Source organism: Falco punctatus (assembly GCF_963210335.1).
Source record: "Falco punctatus genome assembly, chromosome: 14".
Classification (NCBI taxonomy): Eukaryota; Metazoa; Chordata; class Aves; order Falconiformes; family Falconidae; genus Falco; species Falco punctatus.
Window position 1 is genome coordinate 23,924,603 of NC_137594.1, and position 13,257 is coordinate 23,937,859.

The window sequence follows — 13,257 nt, forward strand, 5'->3', positions numbered from 1 at the left end:
TCTTAGGGTTAGGGTTAGACTCAGGCTCTTAGGGTGAGGGTTAGACTCAGGCTCTTAGGGTTAGGGTTAGACTCAGGCTCTTAGGGTGAGGGTTAGACTCAGGCTCTTAGGGTTAGGGTTAGACTCAGGCTCTTAGGGTGAGGGTTAGACTCAGGCTCTTAGGGTTAGGGTTAGACTCAGGCTCTTAGGGTTAGGGTTAGACTCAGTACTATATATTTGGGTACTGCAGCCGCACTTTTGGTGGAGCTCTGCTGCCATCTAGCGAAATATACTTGGGTACTGCAGCCGGCCCTGTTGGTGGAGCGCTGCTGCCATCTAGCGAAATATATTTGGGTACTGCAGCCGGCCCTGTTGGTGGAGCGCTGCTGCCATCTAGCGAAATATATTTGGGTACTGCAGCCGGCGCTGTTGGTGGAGCGCTGCTGCCATCTAGCGAAATATACTTGGGTACTGCAGCCGCCCTTTTGGTGGAGCGCTGCTGCCATCTAGCGAAATATATTTGGGTACTGCAGCCGGCCCGGTTGGTGGAGCGCTGCTGCCATCTAGCGAAATATACTTGGGTACTGCAGCCGGCTCTGTTGGTGGAGCGCTGCTGCCATCTAGCGAAATATACTTGGGTACTGCAGCCGCCCGGTTGGTGGAGCGCTGCTGCCATCTAGCGAAATATACTTGGGTACTGCAGCCGGCCCTGTTGGTGGAGCGCTGCTGCCATCTAGCGAAATATATTTGGGTACTGCAGCCGCCCGGTTGGTGGAGCGCTGCTGCCATCTAGCGAAATATACTTGGGTACTGCAGCCGGCCCTGTTGGTGGAGCGCTGCTGCCATCTAGCGAAATATACTTGGGTACTGCAGCCGCCCGGTTGGTGGAGCGCTGCTGCCATCTAGCGAAATATACTTGGGTACTGCAGCCGGCCCTGTTGGTGGAGCGCTGCTGCCATCTAGCGAAATATACTTGGGTACTGCAGCCGGCGCTGTTGGTGGAGCGCTGCTGCCATCTAGCGAAATATACTTGGGTACTGCAGCCGGCCCTGTTGGTGGAGCGCTGCTGCCATCTAGCGAAATATATTGGGGTACTGCAGCCGCCCGGTTGGTGGAGCGCTGCTGCCATCTAGCGAAATATACTTGGGTACTGCAGCCGGCGCTGTTGGTGGAGCGCTGCTGCCATCTAGCGAAATATATTTGGGTACTGCAGCCGGCCCTGTTGGTGGAGCGCTGCTGCCATCTAGCGAAATATATTGGGGTACTGCAGCCGGCTCTGTTGGTGGAGCGCTGCTGCCATCTAGCGAAATATATTTGGGTACTGCAGCCGGCCCTGTTGGTGGAGCGCTGCTGCCATCTAGCGAAATATAATTGGGTACTGCAGCCGCCCTTTTGGTGGAGCGCTGCTGCCATCTAGCGAAATGTAATTGGGTACTGCAGCCGCCCTTTTGGTGGAGCGCTGCTGCCATCTAGCGAAATATATTTGGGTACTGCAGCCGGCTCTGTTGGTGGAGCGCTGCTGCCATCTAGCGAAATATACTTGGGTACTTCAGCCGGGGTTAGGGTTAGGGTTAGGGTTAGATTCTCAGGGTTAGACTTTTAGGGTTAGGGTTAGACTCTTAGGGTTAGACTCTTAGGGTTAGGGTTAGACTCTTACGGTTAGGGTTAGGGTTAGGGTTAGGGTTAGACTCTTAGGGTTAGGGTTAGGGTTAGGGTTAGACTCTTAGGGTTAGGGTTAGACTCAGGCTCTAAGGGTTAGGTTTAGACTCTTAGGGTTAGGGTTAGACTCTTAGGTTTAGGGTTAGGGTTAGGGTTAGGGTTAGGGTTAGGGTTAGACTCTTAGGGTTAGGGTTAGGGTTAGGGTTAGGGTTAGACTCTTAGGGTTAGGGTTAGACTCTTAGGGTTAGGGTTAGGGTTAAGGTTAGACTCTTAGGGTTAGGGTTAGGGTTAGGGTTAGACTCTTAGGGTTAGGTTTAGGGTTAGGGTTAGACTGTTAGGGTTAGGTTTAGGGTTAGGGTTAGACTCTTAGGGTTAGACTCTTAGGGTTAGGGTTAGACTGTTAGGGTTAGAGTTAGGGTTAGGGTTAGACTCTTAGGGTTAGACTTTTAGGGTTAGGGTTAGACTCTTAGGGTTAGGGTTAGGGTTAGACTCAGGGTTAGGGTTAGACTCTTAGGGTTAGGGTTAAGGTTAGACTGTTAGGGTTAGGTTTAGGGTTAGACTCAGGCTCTTATGGTTAGGGTTAGACTCAGGCTCTTAAAGTTAGGGTTAGACTCTCAGGGTTAGGGTTAGACTCTTAGGGTTAGGGTTAGGGTTATACACTTAGGGTTAGGGTTAGGGTTAGGGTTAGGGTTAGGGTTAGACTCTTAGGGTTAGGGTTAGGGTTAGGGTTAGACTCTTAGGGTTAGGGTTAGACTCTTATGGTTAGGGTTAGGGTTAGGGTTAGACTCTTAGGGTTAGGGTTAGACTCTTAGGGTTAGGGTTAGGGTTAGGGTTAGACTCAGGGTTATGGTTAGACTCTTAGGGTTAGGGTTAGGGTTAGGGTTAGGGTTAGGGTTAGACACTTAGGGTTAGGGTTAGGGATAGGGTTAGACTCTTAGGGTTAGGGTTAGACTCAGGGTTAGGGTTAGACTCTTAGGGTTAAGGTTAGGGTCAGGGTTAGACTCTTAGAGTTAGGGTTAGACTTAGGCTCTTAGGGTTAGGGTTAGACTCAGGCTCTTAGGGTTAGGGTTAGACTCAGGCTCTTAGGGTTAGGGTTAGACTCAGGCTCTTAGGGTTAGGGTTAGACTCAGGCTCTTAGGGTGAGGGTTAGACTCAGGCTCTTAGGGTTAGGGTTAGACTCAGGCTCTTAGGGTGAGGGTTAGACTCAGGCTCTTAGGGTGAGGGTTAGACTCAGGCTCTTAGGGTGAGGGTTAGACTCAGGCTCTTAGGGTGAGGGTTAGACTCAGGCTCTTAGGGTTAGGGTTAGACTCAGGCTCTTAGGGTTAGGGTTAGACTCAGTACTATATATTTGGGTACTGCAGCCGCACTTTTGGTGGAGCTCTGCTGCCATCTAGCGAAATATACTTGGGTACTGCAGCCGGCCCTGTTGGTGGAGCGCTGCTGCCATCTAGCGAAATATATTTGGGTACTGCAGCCGGCCCTGTTGGTGGAGCGCTGCTGCCATCTAGCGAAATATATTTGGGTACTGCAGCCGGCGCTGTTGGTGGAGCGCTGCTGCCATCTAGCGAAATATACTTGGGTACTGCAGCCGCCCGGTTGGTGGAGCGCTGCTGCCATCTAGCGAAATGTAATTGGGTACTGCAGCCGCCCGGTTGGTGGAGCGCTGCTGCCATCTAGCGAAATATACTTGGGTACTGCAGCCGGCGCTGTTGGTGGAGCGCTGCTGCCATCTAGCGAAATATACTTGGGTACTGCAGCCGCCCTTTTGGTGGAGCGCTGCTGCCATCTAGCGAAATATATTTGGGTACTGCAGCCGGCCCGGTTGGTGGAGCGCTGCTGCCATCTAGCGAAATATACTTGGGTACTGCAGCCGGCCCTGTTGGTGGAGCGCTGCTGCCATCTAGCGAAATATACTTGGGTACTGCAGCCGCCCGGTTGGTGGAGCGCTGCTGCCATCTAGCGAAATATACTTGGGTACTGCAGCCGGCCCTGTTGGTGGAGCGCTGCTGCCATCTAGCGAAATATATTTGGGTACTGCAGCCGCCCGGTTGGTGGAGCGCTGCTGCCATCTAGCGAAATATACTTGGGTACTGCAGCCGGCCCTGTTGGTGGAGCGCTGCTGCCATCTAGCGAAATATATTTGGGTACTGCAGCCGGCCCTGTTGGTGGAGCGCTGCTGCCATCTAGCGAAATATATTTGGGTACTGCAGCCGGCTCTGTTGGTGGAGCGCTGCTGCCATCTAGCGAAATATATTTGGGTACTGCAGCCGGCCCTGTTGGTGGAGCGCTGCTGCCATCTAGCGAAATATAATTGGGTACTGCAGCCGCCCTTTTGATGGAGCGCTGCTGCCATCTAGCGAAATGTAATTGGGTACTGCAGCCGCCCTTTTGGTGGAGCGCTGCTGCCATCTAGCGAAATATATTTGGGTACTGCAGCCGGCTCTGTTGGTGGAGCGCTGCTGCCATCTAGCGAAATATACTTGGGTACTTCAGCCGGGGTTAGGGTTAGGGTTAGGGTTAGATTCTCAGGGTTAGACTTTTAGGGTTAGGGTTAGACTCTTAGGGTTAGACTCTTAGGGTTAGGGTTAGACTCTTACGGTTAGGGTTAGGGTTAGGGTTAGGGTTAGACTCTTAGGGTTAGGGTTAGGGTTAGGGTTAGACTCTTAGGGTTAGGGTTAGACTCAGGCTCTAAGGGTTAGGTTTAGACTCTTAGGGTTAGGGTTAGACTCTTAGGTTTAGGGTTAGGGTTAGGGTTAGGGTTAGGGTTAGACTCTTAGGGTTAGGGTTAGGGTTAGACTCTTAGGGTTAGGGTTAGACTCAGGCTCTAAGGGTTAGGTTTAGACTCTTAGGGTTAGGGTTAGACTCTTAGGTTTAGGGTTAGGGTTAGGGTTAGGGTTAGACTCTTAGGGTTAGACTCTTAGGGTTAGGGTTAGGGTTAGACTCTTAGGGTTAGGGTTAGGGTTAGGGTTAGACTCAGGGTTATGGTTAGACTCTTAGGGTTAGGGTTAGGGTTAGGGTTAGGGTTAGGGTTAGACACTTAGGGTTAGGGTTAGGGTTAGGGTTAGACTCTTAGGGTTAGGGTTAGACTCAGGGTTAGGGTTAGACTCTTAGGGTTAGGGTTAGGGTCAGGGTTAGACTCTTAGAGTTAGGGTTAGACTTAGGCTCTTAGGGTTAGGGTTAGACTCAGGCTCTTAGGGTTAGGGTTAGACTCAGGCTCTTAGGGTTAGGGTTAAACTCAGGCTCTTAGGGTGAGGGTTAGACTCAGGCTCTTAGGGTTAGGGTTAGACTCAGGCTCTTAGGGTGAGGGTTAGACTCAGGCTCTTAGGGTTAGGGTTAGACTCAGGCTCTTAGGGTGAGGGTTAGACTCAGGCTCTTAGGGTGAGGGTTAGACTCAGGCTCTTAGGGTTAGGGTTAGACTCAGGCTCTTAGGGTGAGGGTTAGACTCAGGCTCTTAGGGTTAGGGTTAGACTCAGGCTCTTAGGGTTAGGGTTAGACTCAGTACTATATATTTGGGTACTGCAGCCGCACTTTTGGTGGAGCTCTGCTGCCATCTAGCGAAATATATTTGGGTACTGCAGCCGGCCCTGTTGGTGGAGCGCTGCTGCCATCTAGCGAAATATATTTGGGTACTGCAGCCGGCCCTGTTGGTGGAGCGCTGCTGCCATCTAGCGAAATATATTTGGGTACTGCAGCCGGCGCTGTTGGTGGAGCGCTGCTGCCATCTAGCGAAATATACTTGGGTACTGCAGCCGCCCTTTTGGTGGAGCGCTGCTGCCATCTAGCGAAATATATTTGGGTACTGCAGCCGGCCCTGTTGGTGGAGCGCTGCTGCCATCTAGCGAAATATACTTGGGTACTGCAGCCGGCTCTGTTGGTGGAGCGCTGCTGCCATCTAGCGAAATATATTTGGGTACTGCAGCCGCCCGGTTGGTGGAGCGCTGCTGCCATCTAGCGAAATATACTTGGGTACTGCAGCCGGCCCTGTTGGTGGAGCGCTGCTGCCATCTAGCGAAATATATTTGGGTACTGCAGCCGGCCCTGTTGGTGGAGCTCTGCTGCCATCTAGCGAAATATACTTGGGTACTGCAGCCGGCCCTGTTGGTGGAGCGCTGCTGCCATCTAGCGAAATATACTTGGGTACTGCAGCCGCCCGGTTGGTGGAGCGCTGCTGCCATCTAGCGAAATATACTTGGGTACTGCAGCCGGCCCTGTTGGTGGAGCGCTGCTGCCATCTAGCGAAATATATTGGGGTACTGCAGCCGCCCGGTTGGTGGAGCGCTGCTGCCATCTAGCGAAATATACTTGGGTACTGCAGCCGGCGCTGTTGGTGGAGCGCTGCTGCCATCTAGCGAAATATATTTGGGTACTGCAGCCGGCCCTGTTGGTGGAGCGCTGCTGCCATCTAGCGAAATATATTTGGGTACTGCAGCCGGCTCTGTTGGTGGAGCGCTGCTGCCATCTAGCGAAATATATTTGGGTACTGCAGCCGGCCCTGTTGGTGGAGCGCTGCTGCCATCTAGCGAAATATAATTGGGTACTGCAGCCGCCCTTTTGGTGGAGCGCTGCTGCCATCTAGCGAAATGTAATTGGGTACTGCAGCCGCCCTTTTGGTGGAGCGCTGCTGCCATCTAGCGAAATATATTTGGGTACTGCAGCCGGCTCTGTTGGTGGAGCGCTGCTGCCATCTAGCGAAATATACTTGGGTACTTCAGCCGGGGTTAGGGTTAGGGTTAGGGTTAGATTCTCAGGGTTAGACTTTTAGGGTTAGGGTTAGACTCTTAGGGTTAGACTCTTAGGGTTAGGGTTAGACTCTTACGGTTAGGGTTAGGGTTAGGGTTAGGGTTAGACTCTTAGGGTTAGGGTTAGGGTTAGGGTTAGACTCTTAGGGTTAGGGTTAGACTCAGGCTCTAAGGGTTAGGTTTAGACTCTTAGGGTTAGGGTTAGACTCTTAGGTTTAGGGTTAGGGTTAGGGTTAGGGTTAGGGTTAGGGTTAGACTCTTAGGGTTAGGGTTAGGGTTAGGGTTAGGGTTAGACTCTTAGGGTTAGGGTTAGACTCTTAGGGTTAGGGTTAGGGTTAAGGTTAGACTCTTAGGGTTAGGGTTAGGGTTAGGGTTAGACTCTTAGGGTTAGGTTTAGGGTTAGGGTTAGACTGTTAGGGTTAGGTTTAGGGTTAGGGTTAGACTCTTAGGGTTAGACTCTTAGGGTTAGGGTTAGACTGTTAGGGTTAGAGTTAGGGTTAGGGTTAGACTCTTAGGGTTAGACTTTTAGGGTTAGGGTTAGACTCTTAGGGTTAGGGTTAGGGTTAGACTCAGGGTTAGGGTTAGACTCTTAGGGTTAGGGTTAAGGTTAGACTGTTAGGGTTAGGGTTAGGGTTAGACTCAGGCTCTTAGGGTTAGGGTTAGACTCAGGCTCTTAGGGTTAGGGTTAGACTCTTAGGGTTAGGGTTAGACTCTTAGGGTTAGGGTTAGGGTTATACACTTAGGGTTAGGGTTAGGGTTAGGGTTAGGGTTAGGGTTAGACTCTTAGGGTTAGGGTTAGGGTTAGGGTTAGGGTTAGGGTTAGGGTTAGACACTTAGGGTTAGGGTTAGGGATAGGGTTAGACTCTTAGGGTTAGGGTTAGACTCAGGGTTAGGGTTAGACTCTTAGGGTTAGGGTTAGGGTCAGGGTTAGACTCTTAGAGTTAGGGTTAGACTTAGGCTCTTAGGGTTAGGGTTAGACTCAGGCTCTTAGGGTTAGGGTTAGACTCAGGCTCTTAGGGTTAGGGTTAGACTCAGGCTCTTAGGGTGAGGGTTAGACTCAGGCTCTTAGGGTTAGGGTTAGACTCAGGCTCTTAGGGTGAGGGTTAGACTCAGGCTCTTAGGGTTAGGGTTAGACTCAGGCTCTTAGGGTGAGGGTTAGACTCAGGCTCTTAGGGTTAGGGTTAGACTCAGGCTCTTAGGGTGAGGGTTAGACTCAGGCTCTTAGGGTGAGGGTTAGACTCAGGCTCTTAGGGTGAGGGTTAGACTCAGGCTCTTAGGGTGAGGGTTAGACTCAGGCTCTTAGGGTTAGGGTTAGACTCAGGCTCTTAGGGTTAGGGTTAGACTCAGTACTATATATTTGGGTACTGCAGCCGCACTTTTGGTGGAGCTCTGCTGCCATCTAGCGAAATATACTTGGGTACTGCAGCCGGCCCTGTTGGTGGAGCGCTGCTGCCATCTAGCGAAATATATTTGGGTACTGCAGCCGGCCCTGTTGGTGGAGCGCTGCTGCCATCTAGCGAAATATATTTGGGTACTGCAGCCGGCGCTGTTGGTGGAGCGCTGCTGCCATCTAGCGAAATATACTTGGGTACTGCAGCCGCCCGGTTGGTGGAGCGCTGCTGCCATCTAGCGAAATGTAATTGGGTACTGCAGCCGCCCGGTTGGTGGAGCGCTGCTGCCATCTAGCGAAATATACTTGGGTACTGCAGCCGGCGCTGTTGGTGGAGCGCTGCTGCCATCTAGCGAAATATACTTGGGTACTGCAGCCGCCCTTTTGGTGGAGCGCTGCTGCCATCTAGCGAAATATATTTGGGTACTGCAGCCGGCCCGGTTGGTGGAGCGCTGCTGCCATCTAGCGAAATATACTTGGGTACTGCAGCCGGCCCTGTTGGTGGAGCGCTGCTGCCATCTAGCGAAATATACTTGGGTACTGCAGCCGGCCCTGTTGGTGGAGCGCTGCTGCCATCTAGCGAAATATACTTGGGTACTGCAGCCGGCCCTGTTGGTGGAGCGCTGCTGCCATCTAGCGAAATATATTTGGGTACTGCAGCCGCCCGGTTGGTGGAGCGCTGCTGCCATCTAGCGAAATATACTTGGGTACTGCAGCCGGCCCTGTTGGTGGAGCGCTGCTGCCATCTAGCGAAATATATTTGGGTACTGCAGCCGGCCCTGTTGGTGGAGCGCTGCTGCCATCTAGCGAAATATATTTGGGTACTGCAGCCGGCTCTGTTGGTGGAGCGCTGCTGCCATCTAGCGAAATATATTTGGGTACTGCAGCCGGCCCTGTTGGTGGAGCGCTGCTGCCATCTAGCGAAATATAATTGGGTACTGCAGCCGCCCTTTTGATGGAGCGCTGCTGCCATCTAGCGAAATGTAATTGGGTACTGCAGCCGCCCTTTTGGTGGAGCGCTGCTGCCATCTAGCGAAATATATTTGGGTACTGCAGCCGGCTCTGTTGGTGGAGCGCTGCTGCCATCTAGCGAAATATACTTGGGTACTTCAGCCGGGGTTAGGGTTAGGGTTAGGGTTAGATTCTCAGGGTTAGACTTTTAGGGTTAGGGTTAGACTCTTAGGGTTAGACTCTTAGGGTTAGGGTTAGACTCTTACGGTTAGGGTTAGGGTTAGGGTTAGGGTTAGACTCTTAGGGTTAGGGTTAGGGTTAGGGTTAGACTCTTAGGGTTAGGGTTAGACTCAGGCTCTAAGGGTTAGGTTTAGACTCTTAGGGTTAGGGTTAGACTCTTAGGTTTAGGGTTAGGGTTAGGGTTAGGGTTAGGGTTAGACTCTTAGGGTTAGGGTTAGGGTTAGACTCTTAGGGTTAGGGTTAGACTCAGGCTCTAAGGGTTAGGTTTAGACTCTTAGGGTTAGGGTTAGACTCTTAGGTTTAGGGTTAGGGTTAGGGTTAGGGTTAGACTCTTAGGGTTAGACTCTTAGGGTTAGGGTTAGGGTTAGACTCTTAGGGTTAGGGTTAGGGTTAGGGTTAGACTCAGGGTTATGGTTAGACTCTTAGGGTTAGGGTTAGGGTTAGGGTTAGGGTTAGGGTTAGACACTTAGGGTTAGGGTTAGGGTTAGGGTTAGACTCTTAGGGTTAGGGTTAGACTCAGGGTTAGGGTTAGACTCTTAGGGTTAGGGTTAGGGTCAGGGTTAGACTCTTAGAGTTAGGGTTAGACTTAGGCTCTTAGGGTTAGGGTTAGACTCAGGCTCTTAGGGTTAGGGTTAGACTCAGGCTCTTAGGGTTAGGGTTAAACTCAGGCTCTTAGGGTGAGGGTTAGACTCAGGCTCTTAGGGTTAGGGTTAGACTCAGGCTCTTAGGGTGAGGGTTAGACTCAGGCTCTTAGGGTTAGGGTTAGACTCAGGCTCTTAGGGTGAGGGTTAGACTCAGGCTCTTAGGGTGAGGGTTAGACTCAGGCTCTTAGGGTTAGGGTTAGACTCAGGCTCTTAGGGTGAGGGTTAGACTCAGGCTCTTAGGGTTAGGGTTAGACTCAGGCTCTTAGGGTTAGGGTTAGACTCAGTACTATATATTTGGGTACTGCAGCCGCACTTTTGGTGGAGCTCTGCTGCCATCTAGCGAAATATATTTGGGTACTGCAGCCGGCCCTGTTGGTGGAGCGCTGCTGCCATCTAGCGAAATATATTTGGGTACTGCAGCCGGCCCTGTTGGTGGAGCGCTGCTGCCATCTAGCGAAATATATTTGGGTACTGCAGCCGGCGCTGTTGGTGGAGCGCTGCTGCCATCTAGCGAAATATACTTGGGTACTGCAGCCGCCCTTTTGGTGGAGCGCTGCTGCCATCTAGCGAAATATATTTGGGTACTGCAGCCGGCCCTGTTGGTGGAGCGCTGCTGCCATCTAGCGAAATATACTTGGGTACTGCAGCCGGCTCTGTTGGTGGAGCGCTGCTGCCATCTAGCGAAATATATTTGGGTACTGCAGCCGCCCGGTTGGTGGAGCGCTGCTGCCATCTAGCGAAATATACTTGGGTACTGCAGCCGGCCCTGTTGGTGGAGCGCTGCTGCCATCTAGCGAAATATATTTGGGTACTGCAGCCGCCCGGTTGGTGGAGCGCTGCTGCCATCTAGCGAAATATACTTGGGTACTGCAGCCGGCCCTGTTGGTGGAGCGCTGCTGCCATCTAGCGAAATATACTTGGGTACTGCAGCCGCCCGGTTGGTGGAGCGCTGCTGCCATCTAGCGAAATATACTTGGGTACTGCAGCCGGCCCTGTTGGTGGAGCGCTGCTGCCATCTAGCGAAATATATTGGGGTACTGCAGCCGCCCGGTTGGTGGAGCGCTGCTGCCATCTAGCGAAATATACTTGGGTACTGCAGCCGGCGCTGTTGGTGGAGCGCTGCTGCCATCTAGCGAAATATATTTGGGTACTGCAGCCGGCCCTGTTGGTGGAGCGCTGCTGCCATCTAGCGAAATATATTTGGGTACTGCAGCCGGCTCTGTTGGTGGAGCGCTGCTGCCATCTAGCGAAATATATTTGGGTACTGCAGCCGGCCCTGTTGGTGGAGCGCTGCTGCCATCTAGCGAAATATAATTGGGTACTGCAGCCGCCCTTTTGGTGGAGCGCTGCTGCCATCTAGCGAAATGTAATTGGGTACTGCAGCCGCCCTTTTGGTGGAGCGCTGCTGCCATCTAGCGAAATATATTTGGGTACTGCAGCCGGCTCTGTTGGTGGAGCGCTGCTGCCATCTAGCGAAATATACTTGGGTACTTCAGCCGGGGTTAGGGTTAGGGTTAGGGTTAGATTCTCAGGGTTAGACTTTTAGGGTTAGGGTTAGACTCTTAGGGTTAGACTCTTAGGGTTAGGGTTAGACTCTTACGGTTAGGGTTAGGGTTAGGGTTAGGGTTAGACTCTTAGGGTTAGGGTTAGGGTTAGGGTTAGACTCTTAGGGTTAGGGTTAGACTCAGGCTCTAAGGGTTAGGTTTAGACTCTTAGGGTTAGGGTTAGACTCTTAGGTTTAGGGTTAGGGTTAGGGTTAGGGTTAGGGTTAGGGTTAGACTCTTAGGGTTAGGGTTAGGGTTAGGGTTAGGGTTAGACTCTTAGGGTTAGGGTTAGACTCTTAGGGTTAGGGTTAGGGTTAAGGTTAGACTCTTAGGGTTAGGGTTAGGGTTAGGGTTAGACTCTTAGGGTTAGGTTTAGGGTTAGGGTTAGACTGTTAGGGTTAGGTTTAGGGTTAGGGTTAGACTCTTAGGGTTAGACTCTTAGGGTTAGGGTTAGACTGTTAGGGTTAGAGTTAGGGTTAGGGTTAGACTCTTAGGGTTAGACTTTTAGGGTTAGGGTTAGACTCTTAGGGTTAGGGTTAGGGTTAGACTCAGGGTTAGGGTTAGACTCTTAGGGTTAGGGTTAAGGTTAGACTGTTAGGGTTAGGGTTAGGGTTAGACTCAGGCTCTTAGGGTTAGGGTTAGACTCAGGCTCTTAGGGTTAGGGTTAGACTCTTAGGGTTAGGGTTAGACTCTTAGGGTTAGGGTTAGGGTTATACACTTAGGGTTAGGGTTAGGGTTAGGGTTAGGGTTAGGGTTAGACTCTTAGGGTTAGGGTTAGGGTTAGGGTTAGGGTTAGGGTTAGGGTTAGACACTTAGGGTTAGGGTTAGGGATAGGGTTAGACTCTTAGGGTTAGGGTTAGACTCAGGGTTAGGGTTAGACTCTTAGGGTTAGGGTTAGGGTCAGGGTTAGACTCTTAGAGTTAGGGTTAGACTTAGGCTCTTAGGGTTAGGGTTAGACTCAGGCTCTTAGGGTTAGGGTTAGACTCAGGCTCTTAGGGTTAGGGTTAGACTCAGGCTCTTAGGGTGAGGGTTAGACTCAGGCTCTTAGGGTTAGGGTTAGACTCAGGCTCTTAGGGTGAGGGTTAGACTCAGGCTCTTAGGGTTAGGGTTAGACTCAGGCTCTTAGGGTGAGGGTTAGACTCAGGCTCTTAGGGTTAGGGTTAGACTCAGGCTCTTAGGGTTAGGGTTAGACTCAGGCTCTTAGGGTGAGGGTTAGACTCAGGCTCTTAGGGTTAGGGTTAGACTCAGGCTCTTAGGGTTAGGGTTAGACTCAGTACTATATATTTGGGTACTGCAGCCGCACTTTTGGTGGAGCTCTGCTGCCATCTAGCGAAATATACTTGGGTACTGCAGCCGGCCCTGTTGGTGGAGCGCTGCTGCCATCTAGCGAAATATATTTGGGTACTGCAGCCGGCCCTGTTGGTGGAGCGCTGCTGCCATCTAGCGAAATATATTTGGGTACTGCAGCCGGCGCTGTTGGTGGAGCGCTGCTGCCATCTAGCGAAATATACTTGGGTACTGCAGCCGCCCTTTTGGTGGAGCGCTGCTGCCATCTAGCGAAATATATTTGGGTACTGCAGCCGGCCCGGTTGGTGGAGCGCTGCTGCCATCTAGCGAAATATACTTGGGTACTGCAGCCGGCTCTGTTGGTGGAGCGCTGCTGCCATCTAGCGAAATATACTTGGGTACTGCAGCCGCCCGGTTGGTGGAGCGCTGCTGCCATCTAGCGAAATATACTTGGGTACTGCAGCCGGCCCTGTTGGTGGAGCGCTGCTGCCATCTAGCGAAATATATTTGGGTACTGCAGCCGGCGCTGTTGGTGGAGCGCTGCTGCCATCTAGCGAAATATACTTGGGTACTGCAGCCGGCCCTGTTGGTGGAGCGCTGCTGCCATCTAGCGAAATATACTTGGGTACTGCAGCCGCCCGGTTGGTGGAGCGCTGCTGCCATCTAGCGAAATATACTTGGGTACTGCAGCCGGCCCTGTTGGTGGAGCGCTGCTGCCATCTAGCGAAATATACTTGGGTACTGCAGCCGCCCGGTTGGTGGAGCGCTGCTGCCATCTAGCGAAATATACTTGGGTACTGCAGCCGGCCCTGTTGGTGGAGCGC